The 20,684-nt window shown below is 43.8% G+C and overlaps 1 protein-coding gene across 4 annotated transcripts in view; it reads left to right on the top strand.

Moving 5' to 3' along the window:
* Nucleotides 1-20,684, top strand: part of KANK1 (KN motif and ankyrin repeat domains 1) — a 205,227-nt gene that overhangs the window by 141,737 nt on the left and 42,806 nt on the right. The window contains exon 1 of one of the 4 annotated variants that reach the window (XM_080668066.1): nt 5,117-5,180. The exons of the other annotated variants lie outside the window; for them this stretch is intronic. The gene's annotated coding sequence lies outside the window, so the exon portion shown is untranslated. Of the gene's footprint in view, nt 1-5,116; nt 5,181-20,684 lie in introns of those variants that run through there. 4 annotated transcript variants of the gene reach the window in all.

Below are 20,684 nucleotides of genomic sequence, written 5' to 3'. Positions count from 1 at the left end.
TTATTGACTATTTCCCCTTCACCTTTTTCACCCATCTCTCCACCCCTCTGGCAACCATTAGTTTGTTCCTTGTTTGTATAAGTCTGTTTCTCGTCTATATATATTTTTTAAATTCCACATATAAGTGAAATCATGCTTTATATTTTTCTTTCTCTGTCTGACTTCTTTCACTTAGCATAATACCCTCTAGGTCCATCTCTGTGGTTGCAAGTAGGGAGGTTTCATTCCTTTTTATTGATGCATAACATTTCATTGTATATATGTACCATATCTTCATTACCCATTCATCTATTGACAGACACCTCAGTTGCTTCATGTCTTGACTATTGTGAATAATGTTGCATTGAACATAGGGGAGCATATATCTTTTCAAATTAGTGTTTTCCTTTTTTTTTTTTTTTTTTTGGTAAATACCCAAAAAGTGGAATTGCTGGGTCCTATGTTTAGTTCTATTTTAGTTTTTGAGAATCTCCATAATGTTTTCCACAGTGGCTGCTCCAATTTCTGGTCCCTCCAACAGTGCACCTTTCGCCAACACTTGTTACTTACTGACTTTTTGTTCTGAGGTGGAATCTCATTGTAATTTTCATTTTCATTTCCCTGACGATTAGTGATATTGAGCATCTTTCATATGTCTGTTGGCCATCTGTACATCCTCTTTGGAGAAATGTCTCTTCAGGTTCTTGACCCACTTTATGATAGGATTGCTTATTTTTTCATTATTGAGTTGTGTGAGTTCCTTACATGTTTTGGATATCAACCTCTTATCGGCTGTATCATCGGCAAATATATCCTCCCATTCGGTAGGTTGTCCTTTTGTTTTGTTGATTTCCTTTGCTGTGCAGAAGCTTATTAGTTAGGTAAAGTCCCATTTGTTTATTTTTGCTTTTGTTTACCTTGCTCGTGGAGACATACCCAAAAATATGAAATCAGATAGTTTACTGCCTATGTTTTCTTCTGGGAGTTTTGTGGTTTTAGGTCTTACAATTAAGTCCTTAGTCCATTTTGAGTTTTATTTTTGTATGCGGTATACATATGCGACTTTTTATTCCAGCAATCGCAGCTGGAAGTATCTGCTCTGGCAAGAATGACGTAGTTTGCCGAAAACCAAACCCAAATAAACTCAGTTGTTTCTTTTGCCCATTCTTTTGCTTGTCCTTTCTACTACCCAACTTGTTGGGACTTCTCTAAATTTTGCTCAGGACTGCTGTCAACAATAAAATATGAATGACAATATCTAACATGTAATGAACACTGCAATGACCAAGTTGCTTTGCCTGCATTTTCATACTTAATCCTCGCAGGGTCGCTATGCGATTACGCTGTTCTCATCATCGCCAGCACTATCATCCCTACTTGGTAGCACAGTGAAGCTCAGTAAATTACCTAAGTGACGTGAAAAAAGTCGGGATTATTACCAGTTTCTCTCGTGAAATATTTGATAAGGAAGGAGACTGAAGCATTGTGAAATTTCTTGAGAGTCGTGGGCAGGTTTCAATCTAGCGATGCTGTTATCTTCCTTCCTTTTCCTTCCCTGCCCTCACTTCCATTCCCACGCTCAGAGGAAGGTGGGAATTGGAGTTGTTGTTGGCGGGGGGGTGGGGGGTTGGGGGGGGGGGTCTCCAACCTCCACCTTCTGGAGTCTCTGACAATATCTATCTTCAAGGGTTTAGACATCTACTCCATTTGTCCCTAATTCCTTGTCCAACTTGACTGTCCTGAAGTTTCTCTCTTCTCTTGTTCCTGAAATCTGATGATCCAGCTATAACCTTTCCTTTTCCCCTGCATCCTGCCTTATGGGCCTGGGCACTGAGTTTGAATGCAAAGGAAAGCTCTCTAACTGCGGCTTCTGGGTTTCAGGGTATGGCTTGTTCATGTACACAGGTACCTGGACCAGGCAAGGGAAGGTTTTTGTTTATTCTCGTCACCATGACCTCAGCAAGCCTGTAAGCAAATCTGATTAGAGGCTCAGTCATATACAATTACTTTAATCACACATACAGCTATCTAAACATATATACATTGTATCTGCATATACATGGCAGCACATATACATATATATGCTCAGTGTAGAACATTTTAAAATATAGATGTGTAGCATTGTCTAAAAAAATAAAGCAGGAATTACTAGTAATACCACCACCCAGAAATAAATGTTCTGTTCAATTTTCATATAGTCTTTATATCTTATATACAGGGTGTCCCAAAAAAATGTATATACACTTTAACAGCTGATAGCTCAATTTTGAAAATGAAATATATTTTAATAAACACTGCCTTTATAATTATGCTAAGTTTGTGTATACATTTTTTAGGAACACCCTATATTTCACATAGCTAAGATTGTGCTCATAAAAATAATTTTACCTTTTCTTTTCCCATTTTGTATTATAAAACAAATACCCACTGTTGTTGGTTTGGTTTTTTTTTAGGCAAATTCAAACAATGCAAAAGTATATGCTTGTTATAAATATACTATTTTTGAAATGAAATTAACATGAAATTTACAGGCCTCAGATTAAGATGGGATGAAGAGAGTTTTATGGCAGCTAATGAAGGCCGGTTACTAATCTTTCCCCTGAGAAAAAGATAAATTATTTGGGTAGTTTAGTAGGAGTTTTAAATGGGGAGTAATTGATATTACTTTTATTTTCCAAAGATATAATATAATATTAAATATGCACTTTTAAAATTATACTTCCCCTAGATGTGTTATGCCCAAAAGGGGTCCTCCCACCTATCTCCCTGAAAAAAATCACTGCTTTGAGCTCCATAGAACTTGAGAAGAAATCCCATGAGAAGTTGGGGTCAGGACACTGGCAAAGGAAACACTGTTCATGGTTTTAAGAAGAAAACAAAAAAGTAGAGCAGCTGAAAAAAACACCACCTGGCCACACCGCGCCCTTGGCTGGGAAGCCATCTGACAACTGATCATCCCACGTTCAGGTCCCTGCTTAGAGTTGCAATTGGGTAAGGGACGAGTCACAAGTCCTTTTATACTCTGACTTTCCCCAGTGCGTCCTTCAGATAGATTGGATAAAAGGTGCTGATTTGAAAGTAAGAGCAGTTAGTTAATACTGTAATTTGTAAAATGTATTAGGATCCATTTCAGACATACAAAATGGGGTTACATAGCAAGTACCCATGCCCATACCACCTCGCTTGTTAAATATGGGTAATATCACTCAGCACCTACCATGTGGCCGGCATTGTTCTGTGCCCTGGGGACACAGCAATGAACAAAACAGGCAGAAATCCGTACCCTCCAGAATCTTATCTTCGAGAGGAAGTTAAGGTGTTCGCTGGACAGAGTCTGTAAAAGTATTTTGTTTACCTGAAATTCAAATTTAACTGTGTGTCCTCTGTTTATTTGCTAAGCCTGGCAACCTGACCTGTTTCATCTTTTTTCTTCCTGCCCACCCTGTCATTGTCAATCGTTTGTCAGTGTTACCTTCTTCTCACCAGATCCTTCATTGGACTTCTGATGACTAACGCAGTTCTGTTTTTATTAATTTAAAACATTTTATTATGGTGTCACTAAGAGTACCCTAAAATCATTTTTTTAAAAAATATAGTTTTATTGATTTCAGAGAGGAAGGGAGAGGGAGAGAGAGATAGAAACATCAATGATGAGAGAGAATCATTGATCAGCTGCCTTCTGCATGCCCCCTACCAGGGATCGAACCCGCATCCTGGGCATGTGCCCTTGACTGGAATTGAACCCAGGACCCTTCAGTCGGCAGGCCTACGGTCTATCCACTGAGCCAAACCAGCTAGGTCCCTATGTCATTTTTTAATGTGATGAGAATGAGCATCATAATTGATTATGACTGTTCTCTTATAGCTAATTATGAAGTACATGGGGGAGGGTGGTCATTGGTTAGGCCAGTGGTCGGCAAACTGCGGCTCATGAGCCACATGCGGCTCTTTGGCCCCTTGAGTGTGGCTCTTCCACAAAATACCACGGCCTGGGCGAGTCTATTTTGAAGAAGTGGTGTTAGAAGAAGTTTAAGTTTAAAAAATTTGGCTCTCAAAAGAAATTTCAATCGTTGAACTGTTGATATTTGGCTCTGTTGACTCATGAGTTTGCCGACCACTGGGTTAGGGCACATCGCTGTATTTCTGCAGATTTTTCAGATGGGGACAGTCCACTTTTCCCCAAGTTTCTGAATCATGTTGTAAACTGGAAGCACCGATTGATACCTCTCTAAACACTAATTAATGTTGTGAAACGTTAATTAGAGTTTAGAATCTCTTCAGAAGCCAAATAATAAGTAGCTTATTTGTCAGATGAAGATAATAATACCTGTCCTGCCTTCTTCACAGGATTGTTGTGAGAAAAAAAATAAAACGATAGCCATAAAAAACACTTTTTAAGATGTAAGGTGCAGGTCCGATGTCAGAGGGCATCACTGCCCTCCTGCTGCCTCTGCCGTGTGCTCCTGACCTAATACACACCTGGACAGGTGCCGCCATGCCAGGGCCTGGCGGATGCTGAGGCACTGGGGCAGGAGCTGTACTGCTGTCCTGAGTCCGGCAGTTAAAGGAAACAAGTAGAGGAGCACTATGGAGCGATTTTTTTATGCCTGCCGTCACCATCTTTTATTTTTGCGAATACTTGCCTTTTCTAGTTTATTTGCAGTTTTGCCCTCTTTTGCTATTTCTCTTTCAGAGCCGAAATATATACATTTTCCCCCAGACAGATGCATTATTTACTTATTAAAGTCTTCATTGAATTGCATGAAAATGTGGTTGTCATTTTAAATTAATGGAATACATTTCATATGTGAGCCCATCAGTGATTCAGCTCCAGGCTTTGTCTCCACGCTGATCTTCAAGGAGGTACAAAGGCCACTGATACCCCCTGTCACTCAGAGCCAGAGACTCCTGGCAGTGCAGGTGGAACGCCTGCAGCCCACTCTCGGTTGTGTAAATATTTTTTCCGGGCAGGAGTATTTCTCAAACAGAACTCTGAGCCCACTGCGGTGACCCTGACAGCAGGAACTGCCTGCTGTTTGTCAAGTGCAAGACCAGTTTGCACTGACTGGTCTGGCTGGAACCACCCCGGTGTTTTCTGAGGCCATCTGTGGAGAGAGTCTCCGGGCACAGCAGAGGTGGTGTGTTCTCCGTGGTGAGTCCCAGGCATGTCATCCGTGTCGGTGCTGGTTCAGAGGCAGAGGGTGAGCTGATTAGAAACTGGGGCTGCTTTGGTTTGTGGGTAGCTGGCATGACCTTCCGGGGTCTCCTGGTTCCATTTGCAAAAGGATCCAATGTGTGTTCCTACTTGTGCTTTGCATTCTCCCATTAGTGGTGTGTTCAGTGGTGTATCAGGAGCACTGAGAGGGTGGAACCAAAACCTGTAAGAGCTAGAGGAGGGGGGTCTTTTAGATTCTATCTGTCCCATCTCCCTGCCCGACTTTTAGGTGACAAAACACGACTTGTCACCTAAAAGTTAATGGTTAAGCCAGAAGTTCAATATGGAGAGTCTCTTTTCTTTGCGTACGGCATTCTGTTGACATTAAAATCAGAAGTGTGGTGTCTGTGAAGTTCTGATTAAACAGATCCAGGGGGAAGTATGTAATTTCAGAAAATTAATAAAACCCAGAAGTAGCATGGTTAAGAATGAAATGTCCTTCACGATAGGGGTCATGTTGCTAAGTTATTTTCTCTTCGTGTGAATTATTTTATAGAGGCAAATTAAAATATATCTAATACCTTATATGCATTTAGTAATTGAATTTAGTTAGATTGTGCATTTCAACTTTAAAAGAAGCTGTTAGTTGTTAGTTTATTGAAGGCTAATTTCACACTGACATTTATAAATGGAATAATTCATTTTCTCGCAGTGATGGTGGATGAAAAGACAGTTACATTTTTTAAGTAAAAAGCCGTTATCCTTGAATTTCCTGGCTGTGGAAATGCCGAGACTACCTACAAACAGGAGACCTGGGTTTCGGTGTCCTGCCTGTCTGGTTAAACAAAACCCCAGGATTCATGCAGCTCCTTCAGAGGTTTTCAAAGATCTGTGCCTGCTCGGGGCTTGCCTGTTTACAGGGCTTGAGTTTTAATCCAAGCCATAGCCAGCTTCACCTAATACGCTTTCTTGCTCCAAACCTTGAGCGAGTCTTAATGGGTTAAGCGTCTGATTTCAAACAGGTGATTACCTCTCCAGCTAGGCAGAGGAAGGTACTTCCAGTGAGTGTAGGAAGTATAGGAAAGGCAGGATCCGGGTGCTGGGCAGATACCCTTTGGTTGGAGACTTCTTCCGATGCTTTGTGGGTGCCAACAAGAAAGAAAAAACACCAAATAAAAACCCCATAAGGAGATTCACTGTGTTGAGAACTTGAGCTGTTGCTGTCACTCTAAGCTTGCACCGTGGGGCGAAGGATTAAAACAGCCCTTCCTCCAAGGACGTGCGTGTCCTGTGCCTGCTCACCCACAGACTTCCCATCGTGAGTATTGGCGTTGACTTCTGATTAGGCACTTCCCCTCTTTCTTGGAGGACTTGTGTGAGCCAGCTCAGCCCATCGGAGTGGAACTCAGCAGCTTCCTTTTCCAGGGTTTGCGTTCTTCCTGTGTGCTGGATAATTCCAGTTCATCTCCTCTGTGTCGTTTCTGAGAAAGGTTTGTATGGGCTTGGGGAATGAGTGACTGAAGCTCTCGGTTTCTGCTCCGGGGTCCTTTTCTATAAATAAAAAGAAAAGCTGTTTGTTTTGATCTGGCACGAAAAAATATTAGCATAGTTCTCAAATTCAGAGGAATAGTGAATTCTTGCTCTTTTCTGGCAACAGATTTTAATTAAAATTGCATTGAGGAGACTTCTCTAATAAAAACCTCAAGGAAGACCCAGTCAGGAAATCAGATTTGATAAGAGTCATTCCAACACGTCTCGAAATTCTAATTAAAAATAAATTGGTGTTTCCCTTTTTCCCCTCCTGGCTTCTCTGCGGGATGTTTTTGGAGTGAGCTGTAGCTGGTTTACTCATGTCCATATGATTTAGGACTATGCTCATGTTTTGGAGGCAAAGCCTGGTTCTGCTTTTGGGTTGTAGTTCATTATGAAGCCTGAAAATGAGAAGTTTTTAAGCTCTGCAGCCCATTTGTATATTATAACCTTAGTGATCTCACAACTTAAAAATAAGCATGCTGCTATTTTGAGGATTTGAAAAAAAAATTGTGACTAGATTTCTAATCCTAGCAGTTCTTAGAGCAAGCCATGGCTGAAAATTCAAGTTAAATAATATTCTATAATATTCAGGAGGCCTTTCTAACCAACAGGTAGAAAAGCAGAACTATCGACATGTGGGAGAGCTGGGCCGAGGGACACGTTGTTGGATTCATGGGATTTGTTCTCATCCTGAAAGTTAAACCTTTGTACTGCTCTTGCTCTGTCCTGTTTGTGACAAGCCAGATTTTAGTGGTCCGTGACATTTCTCCCAGCTGGATCAAAGGTTGTGGCCATGGTTGCAATTTGACATGTGAATCTTTACTTAAAGGAGCTGGTACTAGAGTAATAGTTTATGGAAGCCATTAGCTATTAATAGTCACAAGTACTGAGATTATTTTAGGTTCTTTTTCACAATTTTACTTAATTGGAGAAGTTTTCTCTCGAAGGGGTCTTTTATATTTTGGACGAGATTTCTGTTAGGTAGCATCCAGAGATAGTCATGTGATTCTCTAAATTTAGTCTCACAGTGTTTGGTTTAGTTGATAAATCCCATCAGCTTTGCAGATACGTTTGTGAAAACATTGATTCAGCTTGTCCTGCCCGATTTTCCCATCCCTGCCCATGTTCTGGTGCCCTTTCCTCTGGCATCCACCACCCATCAGGCCAAGGCATTAGGAGTGTTTCTGTCCGGAAGGCACATTTAAGAGTCTCCTGGAAGAAGAAAGGGAGAATATTCCCAGATTAGAAATAATAAAAAGGGGAGACAGATGTGACAGTTCTAATAATTCATAACCCAGCTGCTTAATACCTTTAAAACCTTAGTCCGTGTGCATCAACTCTGACGTTTTTATAACTAACACCCAAAATAGTTCACCCTCTCTCTGCTCTCAGTATCCCCCTCATCTAATTCCACACACCCGCCGAGGTACGGCACATTTATTTCCTTTTCCCCAGCATTTCAGATCCAGTGGCTGGGATGCTTTATTCAGATCGGGAGCGCACCAGGGACATGCTTTTGAGGCAGCCCGTTTGGTGTGGTCCCCTCCAGCTGTGAGGACAAAGATGGATTTGTCTTTTCTGGCCTGGCAGAGGAGGCAGAAGACCTGCCGGCTCCTTGCAGCATGTACCCTCACCGGGACTCCGCCCCTTCCAGGGGTGAATCAGCCTGATGAGACACTGATTTTTATAGCACTCGGGGTGGAGACCTGCAAGTCTGTAGGTGGGGAGAGGAGGAGGGAATGGTTTGCATGTCAGACCATTCCAGCAGTGCAGCAGCAGCCTACAGGAAAACATTGCAAAACACCGAAGTCCTGGGCCACCAGATTTTTCCATTAGCACCACGCTCTCCACAGCTTCCACGTCTGCCCCAAGGACAGCTGTTTGGCCGTGTGAGGGGAAGCGATCACATCACATGCTCTGTCAGCCTGTCCCGTAAGGGATCCCAGCAGACCCTGAGCACTGCCTTCTGCACTCTCCTGCATCTCACACACACACACACACACACACACTCGCTCTGTGATCTCTGAGGAAGGATGCACAGACGTTCTTTGGGCACTAGAAAGCTGCTGGAACTTAACACCACCTCTGGATACTGCTTTTAAGTGAAGAAAAACCCAAGACCAGAACATCTTCAGAAAGGTAGAGGGGACCCAGAGCCGGGGGCTTTTCCTCTGGGGTGTTATTCTTTGGACACTTCGATGATGAAAAAGTAAACTTTCCAAATAGTGGTGAATTTAAATCAGGATGTCATTTGGGGACTACCGGAAGGAATGACTTGGAACTCAGTAGAAATATTTCAGTTCAGCCAGTTCATTCATTCAGTAGCTGGCTTTTAAGTGACTGCACGTTCATGTATGTGGCAGTAAAGGCAGCTGTTGCCTCTTGTGGAATGCTCTAGTCCTCAGGGCCTGCAAAAGTGGGTCTGTCTTTGCTTTACTCTCACTGCTTTGTGATTTTGTTTTGTTAAGGATGGCTGGCAAGATTAAGGATCATTCAGCTTTCTATACTTTTGTTATTTTTTCTTTCTCTCCAACCATTTTATCGTTCACTCTATTTAATCTCTGTTCCCTTCTCTTAACTCTGAGCTGTTGTTTTTGGCCTTATTTTGATAGAATCCATGGTCTATTTCTGTTTCTCCAGTCCTCATGCGTGCAGAAATCATGGTGAGCCTTCCCAGCTTCCACGGCTCCAAGGAGCAAGACACCAGCTCTGTCCAAAGAGCTGTGAAAGAGGTGTGGTCCCCTGCACCCTCCCAGCTGCTGTTCCCCAGTCCCACTCTGTCCTGTTCCCCTCTCAGTGGCTTTGCCCAGAGCACTGTTCTCTTCCTCTGGACGTCTTTCCCTTATCTATTAATAGAAGCCCTTCTTGTCCTTCACGACCTGCTTCTTCTCTTAACCTTTTCCAACAGGTGTTCTCGGATACTCCCAGTGGAAAGTCACCCTTCCTCTTCATTATTCCCAGGGAGCTTTGCATTCTATTAAGTAGTTGTCATCACTTGCTTTTAGGTAAGAGTTATGGTTGTGTATCTCATTAATATGTAGGCTTTGAGGTCTGAAGACGCAAGAATCCGTGTCTTCTTCATCTTGGTATGCCCATCGTGGCTTGCTTAGTACTGAGTATAGAGTCAACATGCTCAGTGTTCAACAGATATTTGCAGCACACTGACTTTGTGCTGGCATAATGCTGGGCATCTAATACAGAGCAAAATGCAGGACAGTGCCTACTTACGAATCTGTGGGATTGAGCCCTGCCAGTTGCCAGTCTTATATTTTTATGCCCTCTGCAGTTTTCTCCCAGCCTGAATGAACAGGTGACTTTCATTTGTCACACACACGTGCTTGCTTTCTTCTTCCTCTAAGTGGAAGTTTTGGTATCTGCCTTCTTTCCATCACGTACTCTAGGGAGGCTTACAATGATCATGTCTGTTAAATGCTTTGGGTTTCAGGGAGAGGTGACCTGATATAATGTGGTTGTCCAGGGAGGGTTATTGTCACAGGCCATTTGGAAAGTTCTTTCATGGCCTCTCTCCTTTCTCCTTTCTCCGCTTGTTAGCAACCCAGCCAGGGAGAGAGGAGGTGGAACTCTGGTCGGTTTCTTTTGTCCCAGGCCTAGTATCTAGACTGTTTTGGTGGCTGGTTGAAACTGGATGAGAACCTGAGTTGGTGACCTCTCAGGTGGGAGTGTGGCCGGTTGGCCTACCTTCCTTCTCTCCCATGGTTTTCTTGGGAAGGTCTCTGCAGGTCTGTCACCCCTTTTAGATGTGAAGAACTGTCCTTATCATCACTGATTATTTACAGCCTTTATAGTCTTTGTGGTAATCTAATTTAAAGTTTTAATTCCCTTATTTGGTTTTGTGCTTCAGTTAATTTTGTCATTTGACTTTTTTTTAAAATATATTTTTATTGATTTCAGAGAGGAAGGGAGAGGGGGAGAGAGACAGAAACATCAGTGATGAGAAAATCATTGATCAGCTGCCTCCTGCATACCCCCTACTGGGGATCGAGCTTGCAACCCAGGCATGTGCCCTTGGCCAGAATTGAACCTGGACCCTTCAGTCCTCAGGCCGATGCTCTATCCATTGAGCCAAACCGGCTAGGGCCATTTGACTTTTTTAAATGTTGATTTTAAATCAAAAATGAAAGCATATTGCGTGACAGTCTCTCTTTTTTTCTTTTTTTTTTCTTTTTTTTTTTGCATTGCTTATTTTTTTATTAGTTGAAGGAAATAACTAAAGTAATCCTTTACAATAAATCTAGAATTTTGTGAAATCCTGGTTCCATTTGTGATTATACAGTATAAGACCAGGGTATTTGACTAGTTTCCCAAGCAATAGGAATACTGGCGTGACAGTCTCTTGTTTAAATTTGATTAAAGTAATAATCCTGGGGCAACCCAGACTGAAAAGGAATCCTAATGTGTATGAATTCATTGTGACTCCATTGTTAAGGCTCAAATATGTGTGGGGAAATGCACTTGGTTGAGTAGGGTATAATGAAGAAAGAGGACTTTTTCTGGTCTTTTAAGATAGGCCCATCTTCGGGCAGCATCCTCTTCCTAATTGCACTCACCTGAGTGGAATCTCACACCTCCACAGGGCACACACCCTCCTCGTTGATTGTGGCCTCTCCTGGGAAAATCTCCCCTGGCATTCAGTTTTAGGAACAGATCCTTCTAATCCCTGTCCCAAGGAGTCCTCTTCCAACACCCAACACTGTACACACCTCACAGGGCAAGAGAGAGCTGGGAGCCCTTGCTGGACCTGTCCTTGTAATCCCTTCAAGTCCTGACAGTCCCTTAGGCTTTGGTGGATGTGGGTGGAGAAGCAGCTGTGGTGACATGGAAAGGAACTACACCCGCTTTTCTTCCTCACCGTGGTTTCCTTAGACACCCAGCTTTTGGTGTCACACCCCATCACAGTCTGAGAAAAGACGGGTAAAGTAGCTCATAAGGTATTTGAATTCGTTAGGGGTTGGGAAGAAGTCTCAAATACAGCAGAAATAACTCAGGCCCTCTTAAAAAGTGGTAACAGCATCTTGCTTTCAATCTGTTTCTTTTTAAGATGATTTCTTACAGGTAGGCTTATAAATCAGGATTTTGCACATTAAGTTTACCTGTGAGAGAAATGGTGCAAGGGATCCTGGACTGTTGCTTTGATTGTTGTCTTTCTTTCTTTATTTCTCTTCATTTTATTTTTATATCACCATTTATCCCCCGCCCCGTGCCCTCTTTCACCTCCACCCACCCACACCTGCAATCACTCCACTGTTGTCTGGATCCATGAGATTTTTTCTCTTTTAACGTCTTAGTAGTAAAAGAGCTAAATTTAAACATAAGCGATTAAGTTAATATGCACCAGAATTAAAATTGTTTTTCTAATTTGTTATAGCTTGTTCCAACAAGGACTCTTGCAATATAAAATGAGAAAAAGTTGGCCACTTAGAAAGTGTGAAAAGAAAAGGGATGGGAACAGGAATGAAATTGGATCCCAAATGAATACCGGGAAGTCCTTGCTGGGTGCCACACGGAGGCCTGGGAGTATGTTTTGTTTGACCAACTCAAAGCTTTTTTAAAATTTGAATTAATTGTCCCCAAAATTTTTTTTTACTTTTAGTATGTATTTTATTGGAGGCCCAGCACACGAAATCGTGTGCGGGTAGAGTCCTTAGGCCTAGCCTGCGATCAGGGCCATCTTCTGCCTGCTCGCCAGTCCCCAGTCCCACCCCGCCTCTGCCACCCACCTCTTCCCCTTTTGCGATCTGGCTATCGGAACCTGCAGGATTGGTAAATACAGTTTTTTCCCCCCACCAATTGTCAAAGTGTTTGAAATTAGGCAATTTCATATAAAATTTCAGCTTCTCTTGAAAAGTCAAAAGATCTGGCACAGTGGTCGGCAAACTGTGGCTCATGAGCCACATGCGGCTCGCGAACCACGGTTTGCCGCTCTGTTGACTAATGAGTTTGCTGACCACTGGCCTAGTTCATAGGTCGAAGTTCAGCTACTGAGCCACAGTGTTCCTCTTTTAAATGCTTAGGTCATGTGGCTCGCGAGCCTCGGTTTGCCAACCACTGATCTGGCACATCAGTGGGGTGTACTAGTATTTCTATTGGTCCACAGGCAACTGGAGAGGACAGGGACTTTCTGGTCTCCCCCAACTTCCTCCAGACCCCTTCCTTTCTGTTGCTGGCCTGGATTCTAAAGGTATTTGAACTTGTGATCGGGACTCTGAAGGTACTTGAATTGCTTGAAGGGCTGCCCCCAATTTTGGCTCTCAGCTTCTTTTTTAGCCTAAAGGAAGAGCACACTTTGAGTTTCAGATTTTGCTTGATTTCTAGCCCAGTGTCTCATCCCAGGCTGTGGCATAGACTCATCTGGGGAGCTTCTAAACTTGCTGATGCCTCTGGCCCCACCCCAGGAGATTCTGATTCATTGGGGTGGGAGTGCGACAGTGACTCGGCTTTTTTAGAAACAGCCCAGGCCCTTTGATTGTGCAGCGGGGTTGAGAACTTGTGGCTCTGACATGCTTGCTGTGGGAAGTTCCAGCCTTGGCAACTTCACCTTGAATGGCAAAGGTGATGTTAGTCCCCTCACCCATTGTCCTGCCTCAGTGGTAAAATGAGGGCCTGGGCTCAGAGTCCTTGACATTTTCATGCAGCTCTTTAAAAGGAAATACTCCCAAGCTTGGCTCCTCACCAAGGAATTTAATTGACCGAATGCGTCCTGGGCACCTGCAGGGCCGGGGCCACAGCTGTGGTTGAGATGAAAAGCACAAAGCTCCTGTAAGTTTGTAGGAAAGTAAGGTGTGCGCACAGATTGGAACAGGGGAAAAACAAGCTACTCTGAGAGCCTGGCTGGAAAAGGGGGCTGGGAAGATGAGACAACTGCGGGCAGAACCGGTATTCTAGCTGATCTTTGCAAACTAGAAATATTTTGTCCGAGAAGGTTTGCTGTGGGGTGTACATCAGAAGGGGAAGGAATGGTACAAGCAAAAGCATTGAAACAGCACCCACCAGAAATGTCGGCTCCCCTCCCCTTCCCCAGCTTGCTTTGCCCTCTAAGGCAGGGGTGGGCAAACTTTTTGACTCGAGGGCCACAATGGGTTCTTAAACTGGACCGGAGGGCCGGAACAAAAGCATGGATGGAGTGTTTGTGTGAACTAATATAAATTCAAAGTAAAGGAGCGGAGGGGAGAGCAAGAGAACCCTCCGCTCTTTCGGCTCCAAGGGCCGGATAGAACAGCCGAACGGGCCGGATAGAACAGCCGAACGGGCCGGATCCGGCCCGCGGGCCGTAGTTTGCCCACGGCTGCTAATGGGCTACAGGAAAGAACGTGTTTGGTGTGTGACTTTCCAGTGCAGTGTAGCATTAATACAGCAGTCCAGTAGGCGCGAGCAGTAGAGTAGCAACATGGATGACATGAGTTTCACCTGTGAACTGCCGACAATCATAGGGTTGTTGTGAAGATTAAACGAGTTCATATAAATGTCTGACACACTTGGAACAGTGCGGTCAAGAAGAATTGTGCGCAGTGCATGGTGGGGAAAGATGGGGGCAAGGAGGCTGTTGTGAGACAGATAACCCGGGTGCATTTGTGCTGTGTCTCTGAGACTGGGAAGTGGTAAGAAATCAAGGAGAGGAGGAGAAAGGTAAATTCAGGGCATGTCAGGATATAGGCATCTTAAAATGTCCAAAATAGAACTCGTTGTTACCAGTCATTACTTCATTTGATTTTGGCTTTATCTCTAAACCTGGGGTCAGGCCCTCTGGAGAAAGATCTTGATGCAGTAATCCTGTTAAGTAAGCTTAGAAGAAGCATAGGCTCAGGTATGCTTGATTGAGAACTCTGCAGCCACCCTCATGGGAAGACTGTCAATGCACTCACTCAGCCAGCCTGGGAAACACAGAAGGCTTTTGTCTAAGGCGCATTGCGCTTCTCACTGGGAGTCACCATTTCTGCCTGCTCTCCACCTATCTGAGGAAGAAAAGCCTTGCGTACATCTTCATCCTCCCAGACTGCGATTGGCTGCTGCTTTTGTATATAAATTATAAGAGAGAGGAAAGGCAGACAGGTGTGCCTTTGTCACTACAATGGGAGCCTTTGTGACTCTCCTATTTTTAATTCTTCTCCCATTACACCCTTTGTCGTCCTCTCTATCAGAGGACTAGAGACTTATTTGCATACAATGACTTTTTTCTGCTAGACCTCTCCTTCATAGAAGCACACATGCGAGATCATTACCTTCAACTGCTTTGTAGAATAAGCTCTATTCTTACCAGAACACAATATAAAAGAAAATAAAAATTTAGCAGGATATTTTTGCTTTGCAGGATTAAGAAATACTACATTCTGTTGCTTTCCTCAGTTTAATTCTTAAGAACAAGACTTTTGATATTAGAATCTAGTTGGGACAATACTGATGTGACTAAATAACACCAGGCTTTTTTCAAAAGCCCAGAGAAGAAAAATTACCTGTTAAAAGCAAATGATAAAACAAACCTGAGGATAATTTTAAGGATGATGGATCTTCTCTACAACCGGATTGTGGTGTTAGATGCACAGTGGTATACGTTTACTAAAACTCACCCAACAGTACACTTAAAATGGGTGAATTTTATGAAATGTAAATAGCTCAATAAAGTTTTCTAAAGTCTCCCAAAATCATAAGAACAGACCTTACTCAAATCTCACCTCTGATGTTGGAGGTATTGGGTAACATAATTTGGAATTATTTGGACCCTGTATTTCAAAGTATCTGGCACTGGAAGCTTGGTTCTTGGCTTATTTCTCTTTCAATCAGTTTGTTTGTTTTGTGTAAAACAAACCTAAATGAATCCCACATCATTTTAAAAAGTTTAATCATTGTAGCTTCACACAGAAAAATGTCTGTGCCAAAGAGAATCCCTTAAAGTATCCAGCCCCCAGATGCGGGCTGGGAGAATGGAAGGGGAAGATAAATGGAGTGATGGGGGGAGGGTGCAGACACTAAAACTGAACCAGTTAAAGGAGACAAATGCAGTGGGCCCTTGAAAACTTTGCCTTTCCCCTGTTTTGAACTTTACAAAGCAGGCCATTTAGAGTCATCCCTAATCTTTGGTAATCTCTGCTTTATTGTTGAGAACTGGCTTTGCTTGTTTGTCCTGTAGAGAAAATTCTGTCAATCTCTTCCTCTAGATTCACTTTTACCCAGTGTATTCAAGCATAGGTGACGAATGTTTTAAAAGAAACTTCTTTCTTATTTTTTAAAGGGGGTGAATTGAAATAAAACCATTAGAGGGACATATCATTCTTTAAATTTTTACACAGAAACCAAAGGTTGCTCAAATATATGATCACCCTAAAACAGAATGCATTTTTGGGGGGTTGGGAACGAATTCTGTGTCTAAGAAAGTCACGTGATCTAATTTAGGTAAAATGTTTAAGGGAACATGAAGGAAAAAAAAAGGTTTGGGTCTGTGGTTTACAAATGGGAGTGTTTTTAGCCTTCAAATTGCATGCTGCCTTAAATAAAAATACACCAAGGAAAGGAACCACTTGCCTCCAGCCCAGCCTGGGTTCAGCATTACAGGGAATCATTTCCTTCGTAAGAAGGCTGCTGAGCCAGGGCTCCGATTATAGCTGGGAGCCTTCCTCAGCCCTGGAGGCTTGGGGGTGGGGTGGGGGTTTAAGGAAGCATTTGCTGCCTTTCTAAGTCCTCCCAGCATGAGCAGGCCCGCAGCTGCATTTCTATGTTAGCATTTCATAGCGTAGAGTTCCTCTGGAAACTCAGAAGGGGCATGGGAGAGGTCTGTCTTCACCTCTTGTGTTGTCAAGATCCTCCCTAGCAGTTTGGTTCGTTGGTAGTTTTTTGCTGTCTCACTGACGCCCAGAGAGTCCTGGAATTCAACCCGCGGCCGGCAGGAGGCTGCTGGTTGGTCAGGAAATTCCAAATGGGTATAAATAAATTCTCGGCAGCAGCTCCTGGGCACTTGGCCTGCCCATGTGTAGTCCCTTTAATGCCGAGGGAAGCATGCCTGAGACTTGGCTTCCTGCTTGCTGAAAATCAGTTATTTTGTTTCTGGGTGGGTAAGTAAGAAAGCCCCAATGAAGAAGACGAGGCTAGTGCGATGTTGCCGGTGGGGGTTTGGTGGGATAGAAACTCAGGCTCCGTATGTTATGTAAAATACTTGCTCCTACTAACAAGCTGGGAAGAATCACTCAGAGCTTGATTTTTGGTTCAGTAAAAATTTCAGCTTTAGCTGGGCTTTAACATAAAGCCATCATTGTTAGAGGAGTGAAAGGTGGTACTGTCTGCTAAGGCTTTAGTTTTTGAGTTTATGGTTTAATTAAATCCCAGTTTCCTTTTTTGTTGCTAAATCCATTTTTGGTCATTTGTTTACAGCTCAGTTTTTCTAATGGGAGCTGCTGAATGTGCTTTTAAAGCTGGTTTCTTTTTCTTATATAAACACTATAAAACAAAATAAGGGCCGAGACTCATACAGTTATTTCAGCCCCCCTCAACCCTTCCCCAGTTTGTTTCTATTGTGTTAGAAAAGCCCTTTCTGTCCCAAAGTCCAAGTTTATGCTTCTTCTCAGCTCTTCAACAATCACCCTTTGAACTGGCACATTTTCCTATTTATGCTTAGAGCAGCAATGTTATTTCATTTAAGTTTAAATTTAAACCTTCACCCCAGGATATGTTTATTGACTTAGAGAAAGAAGAAAGGAGAGAGAGAAAGAAATATCAACCTTTTGCCTCCTGTATGCACCCAGCCTGGGATCGAACCCACAGCCTAGGTATGTGCCCTGATCTAGAGTCTAACCCACAACCTTTCGGTTTACGGGATAATGCTCCAACCAACTGTGCCACACCGGCCAGGAAGAGCAACATGTTATTTTTAAAGAATGTTTGGAGAATAGAATTTAGTTCCTGAGCTAGTTCTCTTGGGTGCATGCATGAACATTCGGGCTGTGTTTCAGCAATGGCTTTTTAAATTAGACAGTGGGCCTTGAAGAGCAACACTGCCTAAGCTGGTGAAGGGCAAGTACTGAAGACTGGCATCTTGGCTATTTCAGACAGATTTTGGGTAAAGCGTCACTGCATCTTGTGGTTGACACTGAACCATGGAGAAGAGGGCCACTGTGTAAACCTCGAGGCCTCTGTAATAGAATGCACCTTAATATAATGTCATAGGCCTCCTTAACGTAACGCACCCTTTATTAAGGCACAGTCCGTTCCATTCCCAGGAACAGCAACTGTTTCTACTTCCTTCCCTCCCAGCCGCTCACCTGCAGCCTGGCTTCTGGGCGCCTGAGACACGCCCTGAGTAGAACTGGTGATACAGCAAAGGGAAGTGGCATGTGGGGAACCTGAGGTGGTGCCAGGTGTTGTGGTGCAACTGGAAAGGTGCTGCGAATTGACCTGGGAAGAGAGCGAGGCCACGGGCTCTGCCTGCCTGCACATCTCGTCTGACAGCTGCTGCAATTAGCTTCTTTCCTCACTTGATCACATAGCATGAGGTGTTAGGAAGTTTTGTGTAATGTGCAGTCGGAGTCACAGGCTGGAAGCAACCTTTGGAAATCACGGAGTCGCACCAACCCCCTCATTTCACACATTCAGACCTTACTGCGGCATGGAGCGATTCCAGATTCCTCCTTCCCCTTGCGTGTGAGTGAACTGGGAGATATTGACAGCTCCTGTTCTTGTTTTATGAAAAGAATTATACCTCCACTCTGGCCAGTGTTTCTAAGTGGTTAGAGCATCAGCCTACAAACCAACGGGTTGCAGGCTCGATTCCCAGTCAAGGGCACATATCTTGGTTATAGGTTTGTTCCCTGTTCCTAGTTGGGCCCATGCCAGAGGCAACCAATGGATGTGTCTCTCTCACATCAGTGTTTTTCTCTCTCTCACCCCCTCCCTTCCTCCCTTTCACTCTCTTTAAAAATCAATGGGGAAAAAATACCCTTGGGTGAGAGTTAACAACAATACAGAAAAGAACCATACCTCCCCCAGTTTAGGCAGCCATCCTGGCTGGATGGGAAGGTGCCCCTTGGGTCTAAGGCACACGTCTCTGCATTGTGTTAAAGAGCGCTTTACTCGTACGACTTTGGTAGAGGTACGAGAATGAGTTTGTTCAGAAACATCAGTGCCTACCTTTGCCCTCTTACTGTGACAAGGAAATATTTTAACTTGGGCCATAATAATACTTTCAAAGGTTGGAGGATGTTTGCCTACTTCTGCTTAGTTTTATTTTACCTCCTTCCAATGCCTAATTGATGCTATAGCCTCGATCCCCCTCTCCACCTGACCAGCTCCAGCACCCCACTGCGTACCCTCATGCACAGGCACAGTCTCATGCAGGCTCCGCCAGCATCTCCCTCATCCACTCTGGGAAGCAGAAACCAATATAAACCTCAATATTTTAGCAAACTCGATTGATTTTGAAAAAACATTTCAACACTTCAAACTTTACCTTCTCAGGAGGTCAGTAGGGGGGTGGTGCAGGGCAGGGTGGAGGAGGGGAGTTCTGGATCATCTTGGGATGCCAGGGCTATATGTGTCACCAGACTACAGAGTGGTCCAGTAATAGTGGACAGTAGGCATCATTCTCAGTGGTCCACAGCAGGACTGCAAAGCAGGCCATTGTTTTTCCCAACTGCACCACTGGGATAGAATCTGTCTTGCCAACAGCTGGAAAGTGGCAAGGCCAGGATTCAAACTCAGGCAGTCTGGCCCTAGAGTGTCTGATTTTAATCATTACACTCTTTCTCCACCACACTTATTATAATCGGTACATGCCTAGACGTGGGAGTTTTCATTTCAACAAACATTGAATATGCTGTGTGCCAAGCACCATGCTGTGTGGTGAGGGATAGGAAAATAAATACTGCGTGGTTCCTGCCCCCAGGTTGCCTGTAGTCTGTTAGGGGAAGGCAGTCCTGTGCCTGCTAACTACAACACGTGTCCATAAGTATAGGCAAAGTGTTTTAGGAGAATGGAGGGAAGGAGGGGACAGTTCTTCCCAGAACAGAACAGTTGGAGATAAGCGAAGACTTTACAAAGGATGGGCCCTAAGGTGGATACAGCCAATTGTGACAGGTGGCAGAGGCTGGGGAAGGGCGTGTGTGCTGGTAGAGAAAACAGAATTAGCAAAGGCAGGTAGGCTTGCAAGTCGCTCCGGTGGGCTGAGGTTCAGGGTGGGGAGGAAATGGGGAAGAGCTGGATTGGGGCTAAATTGTTGAAGACTTTTAATGCCACAGAAAGGATCTTTCAGACTGCATTCTCTCTAAGGGGGCTCCTGGCTCATCAGTCTGCAAGATTAATAATTGAGAAGCTCTACAAGTTTACAAGGATACCTCAAACACATGTAAAATTCCTCAAAGAATGTGTAATACTGGAGAGCAGAGACATCAGCCCCTGTTTTTTTTTTAAAAAAAAAAAAAAAAAAAAAAAGCTGCTTTATGACATCCAAGCAGCAGTGGAGTGTTGGCTGTGCTCCCTGGTGACTGGCTGACTGCACTCACGTACCCCAGAGACGCTGCAGCACAGTGAAGGCAGGTTTTACATACAGCACGGGACAAACAGACATTTACAGTTGTTCATGTGGACGTGCACGCACGCACATGCACACACACACACTCACACACAGGCGACACGCAATGATTAACATTGTTATTTTGATGCTCCAGTTATCCCAGATTTGAACAGCAAGATCCCAAAAAGACAGTTTCTGAGCCAAATAGATGCCTGACACTGTCTTTAACTAGCTGCTATGATTCAGATTCCCCAGTGGGTAACATTTGACCACATTTGCTCCATCGTTTCTGCATCTGTGTGTGCGTACGTGCATGTGCTGCATTTGTCACATCTCTTCAATCCCCTCCAATCTAGACAGGTCTCAGCCTCAGCCTTCCCTTTCCTTCATGACCTTGGCAGTTTGAAAAGAGGCACCTGCTATTTTGTAGGGTATTTTTTAAGTAGAATCCCATCAGTGTTTCTAGACTCAGGCCATGCCTTCCAGGCAGGAGCACCACAGCCATGA

The sequence above is a fragment of the Plecotus auritus genome (genome assembly GCF_963455305.1).
Source record: "Plecotus auritus genome assembly, chromosome: 5".
Taxonomy (NCBI): domain Eukaryota; kingdom Metazoa; phylum Chordata; class Mammalia; order Chiroptera; family Vespertilionidae; genus Plecotus; species Plecotus auritus.
This window is presented reverse-complemented; position numbering and strand designations above follow the sequence as displayed.